Below are 15,083 nucleotides of genomic sequence, written 5' to 3'. Positions count from 1 at the left end.
TTATCTTAGGCAAGGAATACTCAGAGTTGGGTTGCCATTGCTTTCCTCTAAAATATACCCTACAGCATCTTATCTTCTTTGGCAGTCTCATATCCAAATACTAACCAGGGCTGACTTCACCCAGCTTCCAAGATCAGATGAGATCTAATGCCTACAGGGTATTTAGATGATCTAAGCACACTTACTATGGTATAGGTTAACTATTGTACTCCATGCCTATGAGGAAGCGAAGCGGTAATCCATAAAAGCTCATGACACAATAAACTGCTAGTTGTAAATATGTCATAAGACTTTTCTCTTTTACTAAGGAATAAATCCCACTAAACTCACTGTGAACTTTCGATTAAGTCTTACCACTCTAGCAGGTTAAAAATATTTATGTAAAAACAACCAAGATTTTTCGTGCCAGCTTATAAACTAACAAGACTTATTTTGCAAAATAAAATAAAATAAAATGTATGAACTATGTATTTTATCAGATGAAGTAACAGTTGGCAGATATGTATTTGCTTCCCAGGACAGGATGTGCGAGAATTGAAATGTAACAACATCAGTAATGATTTTAACAGTGATCAATTAGCAAACAGTGGCTGGGAAGTGACAAGGACCTGACAATAGATAAATGGACTACCCCACATATGGCACTGAAGTCTTTATCCAATCCAAGTATAAAAGAATTTTTAAAATGTTGTTGTGTGCCTTCAAGTTCTTTCTGACTTATGGTGGCTCTAAGGTGAACCCATCACAAGGCCTTCTTGGCATACATTTGTTCAGAAAGGGTTTGCCTTTACCTGAGGCTGAGAGACTGTGACTTACCAAAAGTCACTCATCCATTTGGTTTCCATGGCTGGGTGATGATTCAAACCCTGGTCTCCAGTCACAGTTCAATACTCAGACATACAAGATGGAATGCATTTATGCAAATTCCTATGAAATCAATAGACACATTCTATGAATTTATTTAGAAAATTGAAGGTAATACATCACAAGTAATGCCTATTGCAAGCTCATTCTCCAGGAAGCCATTTCTTCTCTCATTTTTGTCCATTTTGCCCCTTCTCCTCTCCTCTTCTTTGCTTGCATAGTTGCCCTGAACCACATAAGGTTCATCATCTCTTGTTTCCATTTCTCTTGTACAGAACAAGAAAATCCAGTCCATCTTAACCCCCTTCCCATCTTTTGGTTCAAGGCTGGAAAGGGTGGAGATGGGGAAAAGCCAAGTGGACCATGAGCAGATGCACACCATTAAAGTTATACATAGGCCCCTGCTGGATCAGACTAAGGGGCAATCTAGACAGGTATCCAATTTCTCACAGATGCCAATCAGATGCCTATAGAAAGTGCACAAGGAGAAGGATTTCAGGGCAACAGCTGTCTCTTGCTGCTGTTCCCTAAAAACTGCACAGCTTCCTCTGATTGTAAAAGTAGCACCTTATGCTTAGCAGCCACTTATAACCTTATCCTCAGTCAATTTATCTGCCTCCATTTTAAAGTTATGTTGGTGTCCATCTTCCATATCAAAAGAAGGCAATCCCACCATTACAATACTGCACTGCAAGACTAGCTACTTTTCTAAATGGGGCTGCATCCTTCCCTTCTCTCTCTCCACTGGATAGAGGCTCAGGGAAGAAGATGAAACAGAACTTACTGTGGCAGAAATCACAGAAGCAAGGAATTTATGAACAAATGTAAGGCCCAAATGTTTTGGACTCCAGTTCTCATAAACCTTGGCCAGTGGCCATGCTGGGTGGCACTGATAGGAGCTGAAGTACAAAACATTTTAAGGACCAAAGGATCCTCGCCCTGGCTTTGATATAGTTCACTACTCTGTCTGTCCTCCTTGCTGCTTATCAGTCCTCAACCTTTGTTTTGCTCATCTAAATTTAACCTGCAAGCATATTAATAAAGACACCCATAATTTAGTTTTCTTTTACCAATAATGCAACAGCATAGTCTTGTTGTTGTGTGCATTCAAGTCATTTTATAACTTATGGCGACCCTATAATGGGATTTTCTTGACAAGATTTGTTCAGAGGAGGTTTGCCATTGCCTTCCTCTGAGGCTGAGAGTGTGACTTGCCCGAGATCACCCAATGGGTTTCCCTAGCCAAGCTACGATTCAAACCCTGGTCTCCCAGTATTTTAGTCCAATGATCAACAATTACACTACACTGGCCCTCAATGTACATAAGAAGCTGCTTTAGACCATGAGATCACTGGATTCCCTAGCTCAGGTGCATCTATACTAACTGCCAGCAGCTCTCTGGATTTCAGACGGGGTCTTTCCTGGAGATGTTGGATCTTCAAATGCTCCTGAATTTACAACTAGCTGGGAGATTCTGGGATTTGTAGTCTAACAAGGCCAAGTTTTCATTCCAAATCCATGTTTTCAATCTAATTTCCATAATCCTTCACCACTAGCTCTGATGGCATGGGGTGCTACAAGCTACAGCATAATAACATCTGTAGGGCCATGGCTTCTTATTCCCATAGGGTATGCAGACATGTCAGCCACAGTGCTGTACAAGTCTTTACCATAATTGGGGATAGACAATAGACTAGTAACATACTGTTTCGTGAGTGTTTCACCCATGTCTTTGGCTCTGATGTTGTTGTCTGTCTGCAAAGTCATTTTTGGCTTATGGTGATCTAAAGTGAACCTATAGCAATAGCAAGTACATTTCTATACTGTTTATCAGTAAACTACCAATCTCTAAGCCGTTTACCCCAACAAGCTGCGTACTCATTTTACTAGCCTATGACAGGGTAGATGGCTGTCATTGGATTATTTATTTATTTATTTATGGGGGGGTTCAGAGGGGATTTCTCATTCTCATCCTTTGATGATTGAGAGAGTATGACTTGTCCAAGACCTCTACACACAACCATTTTCTGAAACAGGGAAAGCAAGGTTGAGATGGAAGTAAACCCCCACAAAAGCAAAGATCTTGTGACCACAGTCTTCCCACTGTTTGTTTCTGCTTCTCTTATCATTTCCGGAGGGACTGAGAGGGGGAGAACAAGGAAAATTAATTGCAGGGGAAAGATAAAATCAGATAAGCTACAAACTAAAACAGTAGCCAGCAATTCCCCCTTCACTGCAGTGTGTGCCATCTGTGACTTCCAGATGGACCTGCCTTTTGGTGGAAGAGTCTTCAAAATTCTCAACAAATATGGTAGAACTGTCACCATGTGATAAAATGAAACAGGCAGAACATAATGTGCAGCTCTCTGTGCAAAAGACTAAGTGGGCAGAAATCTGACACTAGAAATGTCAATCATAAATAGGGGACACACTTTCAGTCTCTGGAAAGGCTATATCAAAGTGGCAATCCTAAAACAATAACTTTAAAAGAAACAGCTTAGCAAGAATTCATCAAGGAGTTCAACTCTATCTTCTGTAGCCTGAATAGGGGCTTTGAAGCTCTCTACACATGTTAATCAGTACAAAGATTCAATTACTACCCAACTGCTGTTTGCCAATGACTGCTACTGAAATCACTATCACTTCCTACTTTTTGCATTTGAGTTCCCTCTCTCCCCACTCATTATATCCTACACTCGCAAGAACTCACAGAGGTTTACTTCTACAGTTTGTGGTCTGAATAGGGATAAACTACTTCATTCCCACTGGATGTGAATATCATCTCAGCAATACAGGGATTTCTTTTTACATCTAACTTCCTTTCACCTACTGATTACATTCCACCCACTCTCACTCATTCAGAAATATGCCTAATAATCTGATTATAAAGACAACATATACATCTAACACAGGTTTTGTTTGGTCCATGAAACCTTATACCAAGTTCATTATCTTTAAGGTGCCATAAGACAGTCTTTGTTATGTGCCAGAGACCATTACCATATTTGTGCCCCTTGGCTCAGGGACTTAGCCAAAGGGGTGGGGTGTGTGCCACTGCACCACCATGCCCAAGCCCCATTATAATGGTGGCACTTATTCTGGACCCCACCCCCCTTTCCCAAAATCCTGGCTATGTCCCTGCTTGGCTTCAAGTGCTTAAATCTTTCCTGGATACTTATCATGGACCAACAACTGATGGCCTGCGGACTGGCATTTGTTCACAGATCACCACTTTGAGTAGTGCTACCCTAGATCATGTGTTGCTCCTGCATCTTCTCTTACCCACTTTCCTCTGCAAAGGCAGAGCCTAGTGATCAAGAGCACAGATTGTAAGTCATGAGTTGTGTTCTTTCAAGTTGTTTCCAACTTATGGCAATCCTAAAGCTAACATATTGTGGGGTTTTCTTGGAGTGTGCCATTGCCATCCTCTGAGAATGAGAGACTGATTTGCCCAGGGTCACCTAGTGGGTTTCCATAGCCAATCAAGGATTCAAACCCTGAACTCCAGAGCCGTAGTCCAGCACTCACACCCACTACACCATGATGGCTCTCAAGCCCAAGTCAAATGTTACCACAGTCCCAATTTCATTTGATGGCCTCAGTGGGATAATCAGGGGGGGAAAATGAAAAGCACATATTTGCAGTAGAAGAATGGAAAGAGACAAAGGTCCAAAATACACTGCAGAAATAATCCAGTATGAGACTGCTTTAACTATCTTGGTTCAATGCTAGGAAATCCTGGGAACTGTAGGTTATTCTGGCACCAGAGCTCTCTGACAGAGAAGGCTAAATGTCTCACAAAACTACAGTTCCCAGAATTCTCTAGCATTGATCCAGTTAGAGCGGTCTCAAACTGGATTATTTCTGCACTATGTTTTGGTGCTATATGATGGTCCAAAAACTTTCATTTCTTAAAAAGCCCCCAATTTTTTATTTCTTAAAAAAATGAAGAAATAAAAGTTTTTGACCATTCCATTCTTACTCAGTCGGATAATGCCCACACCCTCATATTTTATCCCATTCTTGAAAAGAGTGCTTACTTAGTAAGTGAGATAATACCAACGCCCTTATGTTAAGTGATTTGAACACTTGAAATTCTATTTCTTAATATTCTCACAGAGGATAATGTGTGAGCACCTGGCCAGAAAGGGTCCAACCCATCTTGGCTCTCTTCCCTTTTTCTAAGTTTAAGGCCAGGGAATAATAAGAAATGCCCTGAGCACCACACAGACAGCAATGGGTGGGAAGCAGGGAAAGATGAGGCGCAAAAGTCAATCAAGTGGTGTGCAAGATGAATAACCACTGAACTATAAATGGGTAGAGTTTTTCCTCCCTGTTTTAAGAGATAAGGGAAACTAGAATGTCAGTGCTGACACACTTCATTTTGCTAGCCATCCCCACATCCAAACCAAAGTGCATTGTCTCCAAACCAGCTAATTCATTTTGTTATGTAAGTAGGTGTACCTCTCTTCCAGTAAAAATATGAAGTAAATAATGCTACTACAAGAACAAAGGAAGTTGTCTTACACTGAGTCAGACTATCAGTCCATCCAACCCACTGGTTGGCAGTGACTTTCACAGGAGTTGCCTAAGACCATCCAAAAACACATATCTGCATATAGCAATGAAAATAATTTTATGGCTAGGGGTCACCACAACATGAGGAACTATATTAAAGGGTCGGGGCATTAGAAAGGTTGAAAACCACTGCTACAGGGTCTCAAATCATATAGTTTTTCTAGTCCCACCTGGAGATCTCTAGATTCAAACAGAAATCAGGCCTGGCCTAGCTTAGCTTCCAAATCAGATGAAATCAGCTGTATTCAGAGTGATGTGGAGGCGTTACAAACCGCCACTTTGCGGCGGTCTCCCGGCGGTGCTGTTTGCTCCGTGAGGGAACCGCCGCAGCCAAACGGCGCGGCTCCCTTACGGAGCAAAAAAGAAGTTCCAAAATGGAGCTTCTTCTGGCAGTGCACTAATAACGCCGTGAGGCGCCAATGGCACACTCGCGACGTCATTAGCACCGCGCGACGTGCGGACGCACAGCGTCCGTTACATCAAGATGGCGGCGGCCGTGTGGAACGGCCACTGCCATTTGTTACGGACAGAGTCCGTAACAGGAATAGGGGCGTCTGGAAGAGACGCCCCTTTTTTAAACTGGGACGTTCTGAGGACGTCCCAAGTGGCGGTTTGTAACCCACCCATAACCTTTCCTGACACTCAGAGTCAGGTGGCTGACTCACTCTGCCTAATGATAAGGCTCCCCTCTGAAGAGTATGCAGGAAGAAAAACAATTCAAAGGAGTACAGATGTCTGCCTCTTTTTCCGAATGCCATTGGGAATGCTGAAGGAACTAACATTTTACAAGTTAAGAGCAATGTTAACATTTCACATGACAGGTTTTTATTACCAGCCCTGATAACATCTGTCTTGCCTATCTGGCTCAGGACACTGCTATCTTTAAACAACTAAACCATTGAACAAATAATGGACATTACAAAGAAGGGGTTTTTAAATCTTTTTTTTAAAAAGCAGTTGTATGATTAGTTGTGGCAGTCGTGAAACTTGATTGTTTGGAATGAGCCAGTTCCAAGCAGTCAAAGAGTCTCTGTATGGCTGGTCATCGTGACCCACTTACTGAGAGAAATGCCCAACCTGTATTTTCTCAGCCACAAATCTTTGTAGGAAGCAGAGGTTCTGCCAGGAACTCACAACTGGAGAAAACACCATTATTTATCAGGGAAACTGTTGTACACACTTCTCAGAAGTATACAGCATCCACATAAAAACAGACTCAGCTTCATGCATACTTTGCTGCTACAGCTTACTTTACAGCAGGGCTTAGAAATGTGTGGCCCTACAGATCCTAAAAAATTATACACCACTGCCCATGCTGTCAGGGGCCTATAGGAACTGGAGCCCAATAGCATTTATGGACTGTGCATTATGGACTGCTCTATCTGAGAATGAAGGGAGAAGCGACGTTGATTTTCTAAAGGGTAGATTGGTCTTACATCCTAGATCTCCTTCATAATCTGCCTCATAGAGTCTGTTAACAAAGGTCCAAAACACACTGCAGAAATAATCCAGTTTGAGACCGCTTTAACTGCCCTGGCTCAGTGCTAGGGAATCCTGGAAATTGTAGTTTGTTGTGGCACCAGAGCTCTCTGACAGAGAAGTCTCAATGTTTCACAAAACTACATTTCCCAGAATCCCCTAACACTAAGCCAGGGCAGTTAAAGCAGTTTCAAACTGGTTTATTTCTGTAATGTGGTTTGGACCAAAGTTCCACACATAGTTCTCCCTTCCATCATCCCCTATTCAACCTCCCTTCCATAGTTTGGGTAATCTGTGTTAGAGCTAGTATGCAGAGAGATTTTGTAGCACCTTTGAGACTCACTGAAAGAAAGAAGTTGGCAGCATGAGCTTTCATAGGCTTAAGTCTACTTCCACAGATGCATTTAGACTCATGCTGCCAACTTCTTTCTTTCAGTGAGTCTCAGAGGTGTTACAAGATCTCTCTGCATACTGATTCTACAGACTAACACGGCTAATCTTTGGATTCTACCTCTGTGTTAGTTCTAATCATGGTTTGCAGGATGAGATCACCTTAGCATCTAAACTATGGCTTACACAAAACCATTTGAGAAGGAATTTGCACACAAAGGAAAAGAGGCAACATGAAGGAAGCCAGACAGTGGGTATGTTCTCAGTCTTTGAAATCACTGGTAGTAAGGCAATGTCTGTGTCAGTGAGGAGGAAGAACACATAACAAGCTCCTGGTCTTGTCTTGGAACAGAACTCAGGTCAGCAAGATTTAGTGAATGTCTTTTGTTCCCCATAAATCAGCAGCACCATTTGCCAAAAGAACAATGCCAGTAGCCTGTTCGGGTGCCTCTTGCTTTTGACAGGGCTGTGACATTCCAAAATAAATACATTTCCTTATTAGCAGTAAGTATCCATGGCTAATACCAGCCAGACACAAGGAAACAGCTGGAAGTATTCTTAGACTGCAATTTCACAACCTCTGACTAAATTTATGCTGAAATCCTCAAGCCTGCTTGCTTAAAAATAAACAGAGACCTAAACCGAATTCTTAGTCCCAACTACAGCAGACCCACAGAATCAATGGGGATTGGTTTAATTTCCAACACTTATTTTATTCCCACTGATCAAATGCATCAATGGAGAGAAGAACTAGAAATAATCCAGGTTGACACCACTTTAACTACCACAGCTTTATGCTATGGAATCAAGGGATTTGTAGTTTGTTCTGGCACCAGGACTCCCTGACAGAGAAGGCTGTATGGATTAGCAGTGGGCTGAACACAGATAATGGTTTCCTGGCATACTACACACATTTCAACATTATCTAACTCCCATTCTCATGAAGGCACCCTTGGCCAGTTCATCACATCTCCTTTCTGTTTCCCACACTATATTCCAATACTCATCCCTGGCTTTAGGCAGTGTCCTTCCTCCTGCCTTTGACACGGTGACCAGATGCCCTAACCGCAAAGGAGGTGAAGGCTATGCAAGACAGGGCATTCAAGAAAAATTGAGGACTTTGCCAAACACAAGCTAAAAACATCCATATAAATGTAAATCCATGCTTCTTAGTGATGCTCAAAATGGAGGGCATTTTGAAATTCCTCATAGAATCATAGTTGGAAGAGACCTCAAGGGCCATCCAGTCCAATCCCCTGCCATGCAGGAATGCACAATCAAAGCACCCCTGACAGATGGCCATCCAGACTCTGTTTAAAGCCCTCCAAAGAAGGAGATTCATTCACACTTGGAGGGAGTGTGTTCCATTGTTGAACAGCATTTACTGTCAGGAAGTTCTTCCTAATGTTGAGGTGGGTTCACTTTTCTGGACAAAGGGTTGACATGTAGGACAGGTCCCAGAAAAGAACGACATCTGGTCACCCTGTATGGAGCAAAGTTTAAGCATATCCAAAATTCACACAACAGTGATATCTTTAATGAGGCTAGCCTAGGGGGACCAGGTGTCTTAACTGCAAAGGAGGATAAAGCACCACATCTCAGTGATGCTCAAAAGGAAGAACGTTTTAGAAATCCTCCCGGACAGAAATCTGAAATGTTGGGCATGTCCTGGAGCAGGAGGACGTCCAGTCACCCTGCCCAACGCCCATCATCAAGATCGAACTTGCTGCTTCATCTTCTCCTTACCTACAGGTTTTGCATTTCCATGGCTATTCTCACACACAGCCTGCTTATAGTTATATGCATCTGTGTCTGGACCCTCCACTCCATGTGTCTGAGGAAATTCACGCTGCCAGCTTCTTTCTGGTCTCAAAGGTGCAACAAGATCCCTTTGCAGGCTGATTTTTCCAGAGTAACACAGCTACTGAAATCTCTTTTTAGAGAAAGGCACAGAAGCAAGAGCTGAACAGGGAGGAGGAGGAGGAGGCCACCGATTCAACTGCTACGTGGCAAAGGGATGCCCTTAAAGGCAGGGATGGAAGAAGGAAAGAGAAAAGGGAATTCCAAGGATTCCCTGCAATCTCTTTCCTGCTATGAAGACACCTCAGGACCCAAGTGCGTGTCTGAATGCATAGGAACAAGAAAGTCCAAGAACACACTGCAGAAATCATCCAGTTTGAGACTGCTTTAACTGTCCTGGATCAATGCTAGGGAATTTTAAGAATTGCATCTTTGTGAGACATTGAGCCTTCTCTGCCAGAGAGCTCTGGGGCCACAATAAACGACGGTTCCCAGGATTCCCTAGCATTGAGCCAGGGCAGTTAAAGCGGTCTCAAACTGGATTATTTCTGAGATGTGTTTTGGACCTCAGTTGGTGCAGACCCTCCAGGTCAGGCAAAAAGCAAGTGTCATCTGTCACTCCTCAGGTCCCAGGCCCAGAGTGGCCAGATCTCCCCACCGCAGACAGCAAGGCCCCCTAAAAAGGTAGGCCCTTCCAGGAAAATGAGGGACACGGCCCAAGACAGAGCTCCTAGAAACACTCCTAGAAATGTAAAATCCATGCTTCTTAGTCATGCTCAAAATGGAGGGCATTTGGGAATTCCTCCTGGACAGAAAGCCTGAAATGGAGGGCGGCTCCTGGACAAAGGAGGACATCTGGACCCAGGTAGTAAACCCCTGCCCTGCCATGGAAACCCACTGGGTCACCTGGGGCCAAGTCACACTCTCTCAGCCTCAGAGGGAGCCCACAACAACCACCCTCTCTGAACAGATCTTGCCAAGAAAACCCCATGTTATGGTCACCATAAGGACTTGAAGGCACACAACAACAGCAACAAACAACACAACAGCAGCCGATCCTGACCCTCCTTTCCCAGCCCTCTCCCCTTCAAAGCAGCCACAAAAGGGCCCCCTTCCTCAGAAATCCCTCTCACCTGCCCTCATTTCCAAGGCAACTTCCAGACGGTCACATGACCAGGGGGCCCTCTTCCGAGCTCCAGCCCCGCCTTCCCCCTCCTCTCTCTCTCTCTCTCTCTCTCTCTCTCTCTCTCTCTCTCGCGGAGCACTCTGGGAGTTGTAGTCTCTGCTCTCAGGCTGCTCCTTCCGCCCCCTCCCTCCCTCCCTACCTCCCTCCTTTCCTCCCTCCAGCCTCTGGCAAGAGAGGGAAGAAGACTCCATCACTCTCTGAGGAAGGAGTGTGTTCCACTGTCGAACAGCTCTTTTACAGTCAGGAAGTTCCTCCTAATGTTGAGGTGGAATCTCTTTTCCTGCAGCTTGCATCCATTGTTCCAGTTCTTGTTCTCTGGAGCAGCAGAAAACAAGCTTGTTCCCTCCTCAATATGATATCCCTTCAAGTATTTAAACAGAGCTATCATATCACCTCTTAACCTTCTCTTCTCCAGGCTAAACATCCCCAGCTCCCTAAGGAGTTCCTCATTGGGCAAGGTTTACAGGCCCTTTACCATTTTAGTTGCCCTCCTTTGGACACATGGCTCCAGTTTCTCAATGTCCTTTTTGAATTGTGGTGCCCAGAACTGGACACAATATTCCAAGTGGGGCCTGACCAGAGCAGAATATAGTGGCACTATACTTCTCTTGATCTAGACACTATACTTCTATTGATGCAGCCTAAAATCGCATTGGCCTTTTTAGCTGCTGCATCACATTGTTGACTCATGTTCAATTTGTGGTCTACTTGGACTCCCAGATCCCTTTCACATGTAGTTTTGTTCAGCCAGGTGTCCCCCATCCTATATCTGTGCATTTCATTTTTCTGCCCTAAATGCAGTACCTTACATTTCTCCGTGTTGAATTTCATTTTGTTAGCTCTGGCCCAGCTTTCTAGTCTATTCAGGTTATTTTGAATTTTGATCCTGTCCTCTGGGGTATTACATGTTACAAGCTTTCAAAGTCACACTGGCTTCTTCATCAGGAAAACAGGACAAAGAAACTGAAGATGTTAGTCATAGGCCTGCATTTTCTGTTTCTGGTCTCAGTTCAGATGGTAGGGAGGGCTATCTGCAGGCTGGCATTTCCCCCTTTGGCCATGCAGTCACTGGTAGATTTTTAAATTTCAATGAAATTTAATGTCCATTTGCAATTCAAAGAAGATGTTTCCTTGGGATCCATCATGTCTCCTTCCTTTGTGAAGCCACAGGCTCCTACATAGGTAGACTTGCCATTCAGTGCCAAGATTGGAAAAAAATGCTTTACCTTTGTTGGAGGCAGAGGCCTCAGATGGCAAGGTTGGCATGCTTTGCCTCTAGACCACATAAAGTTTTCCTGATGCAAAACATGAAGACTGCTCCAGAGAACTGGACCTGGAGCAATGGATGCAAGCTGCAGGAAAAGAGATTCCACATCAACATTAGGAAGAACTTCCTGACAGTCAGGGCTGTTCAATAGTGGAACAAACTCCCTCGGAGTGTAGTGGGGAGTCCTTCCTTAGAGGTCTTTAAGCAGAGGCTGAATGGCCATCTGTCGGGAATGCTTTGATTGAGAGTTCCTGCATGGCAGAGGGTTGGACTGGATGGCCCTTATGGTCTCTTCCAACTCTATGATTCTATGACTTCAACTCCCAGAAGCCCCAGATAACTTGATCAACAGTCAGGAACTCTGGGAGCTGAAGTCCAAAATATCTGAAGGATCAAAGTTTGGGAACTCGCTGCACTGCATTGTTATAGCGCAATAATAGTAACAACAACAACGCACTCATCCCTCTATATTTGCGGCTTTGATATTTCCGGATTTGATTATTCTCGGATTTGATTAATATGTTCTCTCTAGGAATCTCTAGGTCCTCCAGTGCAACTCTGTGGTCAACTTTAAAAGTTGCACTGAAAGACCTAGAGATTGCTAGAGAGAATACTCCACTGGGCATTTGTAGCTCCTCCAGGGCAGTTCTATGGTTAGTGTCTGTCAGACGTTGACCATAGAGTTTCACTGGAGGACCTAGAGATACCTAGAGAGGTGTCCTCTCAGGTTAAAAACAGGGTATTTTTGTTATTTGCAGTTTTTCCATATTCACAGGGGTCAGTGCCCCTAATCCTAGCGAATATGGAGGGAGAAGTGTGTTTCTTCTTACCTGACTCTCCTCATGGATAGAAGCAGGGAACAACAATAACAACAATTTTTTTCTTTCTCTTCTGCTTTATTTTTTCAGGTGTATGTAATAGGGGAGGTTATCACACAGGAAAAAGGGGGGAGCAAAGCGAATCTCTTCCATCCTTATCGCGTCGCGCTTATCCTGTCCTTCTCCTGTCGGTGAAGTAGAATAGCCTCATCGCTTTGTATTAACAGGGGTTTCTGTTAATACACATTGATGGGGCCATTCCACTTCACTGACAGGAGAAGGACGGGATAAGCATGACATTGTCCGATAATCTTCACACAATTGTGTGATAAGCAATGGGAGCAATTCGCTTCACTCCCCTCCTTTTCCGGATGTGATAATCTCCAGGATGTGGAGACAACAGGCAGATTAGGACTTTGGCAATAGCCAGTGGGAGCAAAGCCAGGAAAAGGTGGAGGCTTGTTCCCAGGAGTGAGTATATAAGAGGGAGGAACAGGTTTGAAAGTAGTTGATGTTTATTGTACCCTGAGGGGTGAAGAGCCATTGAAACTGGTAAAGTGAATTGAACAGAGTATTCTGGGAAAATGCAGGGCTGGCTGTTTGAAGCACAGACTCAGAGCACTCCACACTTTATGATTAGAAACCACACTACCTTCTTATAGTGCTGCTATTCCACTTTTACTGTTCTGGCTGCCTCCTGATGCATTTTGGGGTTTATAGTTCAGTGAGGACCAAGATCTCTCTGGCTGAGAATTCTAAGTGCCTCTCCTTAAACTGCAAATCCCAGAATGAAACAGGAAGCAGACAGAGCAATTAAAGTGGAATAACAGCACTATTAAGAGTGTAGTGCGATAATCTAGATAGTGTTTGGTGACTAGTGAACACCATCAACTAAAAGAGATACTGTGTTCAGCCTGACTTGTAAATAAATTTATTTCTTTGTTTCAGCAAGCAGCTGTCTGAAGTGATTTCAGAAACACATTAAAAATGCTACCAACATGGAGAAAAAGTATTTTAGGTTTGGGACACATTAGATAGCAGGTACGTGGCTGTCAAAGAATTGTTGGTGCCAAGCTGGGGAAAAATTTGTAACCCAGAGGGCTGGCATCTAAAGAGAGTTATAGTGCAGGAGACATTTAAGAGAGTCCCGGGTTTGAGTCTCACAGTGAAGAATTGGTGTGATAGTGTCCATCATCTTCACATAATTGCTAGCAGCAGTGGGATGAAAAAGACCCATTGGGCTGCCACCCGAGTAAAGAAGTTGAGTGGGCAAGTCTCACCTTCACATAGGGTTGCAAGAGAAAACTGGAAGATGGCGTTTAGAATCAAGTTTCCTGAGTTGAGAAAGATCCAAAAACACACTGCAGAAACAATCCAGTTTGAGACGGCTTTAACTGCCCTGACTCAGTGCTAGGGAATCCTGGGGAAAGTAGTTTATTGTGGCACCAGAGCTCTCTCGACAAAGAAGGCTAAATATCTCACAAAACTACCATTCCCAGAATTCCCTAGCACTGAGAGAGGGCAGTTAAAGCAGTCTCAAACTGGATTATTTCTTCTTTTTTTAATTTTAAAAATAGTTTATTGTAAATGTATATAAAAAACAAATCATACAATACATTTTTATAAATCACATTACCGGTACATAACTACAATGCATTACATAGTACATTACATCAGCATAAAACATACATGCCCACATCAAAACAAAAATGACACTACTATATTATATACTAACAAAATAAAAAGAAAGACTTCCAAGCCTAAAGCACTGGATATGTTTTCCTATATTAATACTCCTCTTGACAAATTTCCATGTATATAATCCTGTGTTTGTCTTAAATGTCATTACTGTTACCCCTGTTTCAACAAATTATCTGATTGGAAAATTAATCACTTATTTTCACATCATTTCTTTTACCCATTTATCTGAATCTCAAGACAAAGATACCTGTTATGCCATACTGCCAAAAAAAAAAAAAAACCCAAAAAGGAATTGCCAGGATGGCAAACTGGATTATTTCTGCAGTGTGTTTTGGACCTAAGTTTTATATTTAGGTTTCTCATAATTTTTATTCATTTCCCAAATACAATAGCAATACAGATTGTTTTCATATCCTCGATACTTCAACGCCATAATACTCAAATATCACAATATCTCAATCATCCAGTTTTCTTGAAAGAATAATAATAATAATAATAATAATATATAATTTATATCTTCCATTATTCATATCATTTATTATAGCTTCACGTAAAACTGTTTTATAACTCTCTATCCACTGTTTTTCTCCCTGTTATTTATATTCTATTTTTATTCCTCTTCCAAGCCATTGTATTCCCCATCACTTTGTACAGACATGAGAGCCAGACAGTGAGGAAAGCCGATACAAAGAAAATCAACTCATTTGAAATGTGGTGCTGGAAGAAAGTGCTGCAGTATCGTTGGTGGCCAAAATGACAAACAAATGGGTCCTTGAACAGATCACATCTGAACTCTCCCTGGAAGCCAAGATGATTAAACTGAGGCTGTCATACTTTGGCCACATCATGCGTAGGCACGACTCACTAGAAAAATATAATAATGCTGCTAGGAAAGATGGTGGTGGGTGGTAGAAAGAGAGGAAGATCACACATCAGATGGACTGACTCCATCAGGGATGCCATGGCCTGAGCCTGCAGGACCTGAACAGAGAGAGAGAGG

General features: G+C 42.9%; 1 protein-coding gene across 3 annotated transcripts in view; it reads right to left on the bottom strand.

Moving 5' to 3' along the window:
* Positions 1 to 10,323, bottom strand: part of SLC37A3 (solute carrier family 37 member 3) — a 33,985-nt gene extending 23,662 nt beyond the window's left edge. Inside the window, exons 1-2 of one of the 3 annotated variants that reach the window (XM_089527906.1) lie at positions 10,245 to 10,321; positions 792 to 927 (exon numbers count right to left, since the gene is read on the bottom strand). The gene's annotated coding sequence lies outside the window, so the exon portion shown is untranslated. Of the gene's footprint in view, positions 1 to 791; positions 928 to 987; positions 1,191 to 10,244 lie in introns of all 3 variants that reach the window. The other 2 variants (XM_089527909.1, XM_089527907.1) reach the window with 2 other exon arrangements.
* Between the last annotated feature and the right edge of the window lie 4,760 nt (positions 10,324 to 15,083).

Source organism: Sceloporus occidentalis, unplaced genomic scaffold (genome assembly GCF_023333645.1).
Source record: "Sceloporus occidentalis isolate IW3139 unplaced genomic scaffold, rSceOcc1.0.p SCAF_5, whole genome shotgun sequence".
NCBI classification, from domain to species: Eukaryota; Metazoa; Chordata; class Lepidosauria; order Squamata; family Phrynosomatidae; genus Sceloporus; species Sceloporus occidentalis.
The sequence above is the reverse complement of the archived record's forward strand: the minus strand, read 5'-3'. Positions and strand labels throughout refer to the sequence as shown.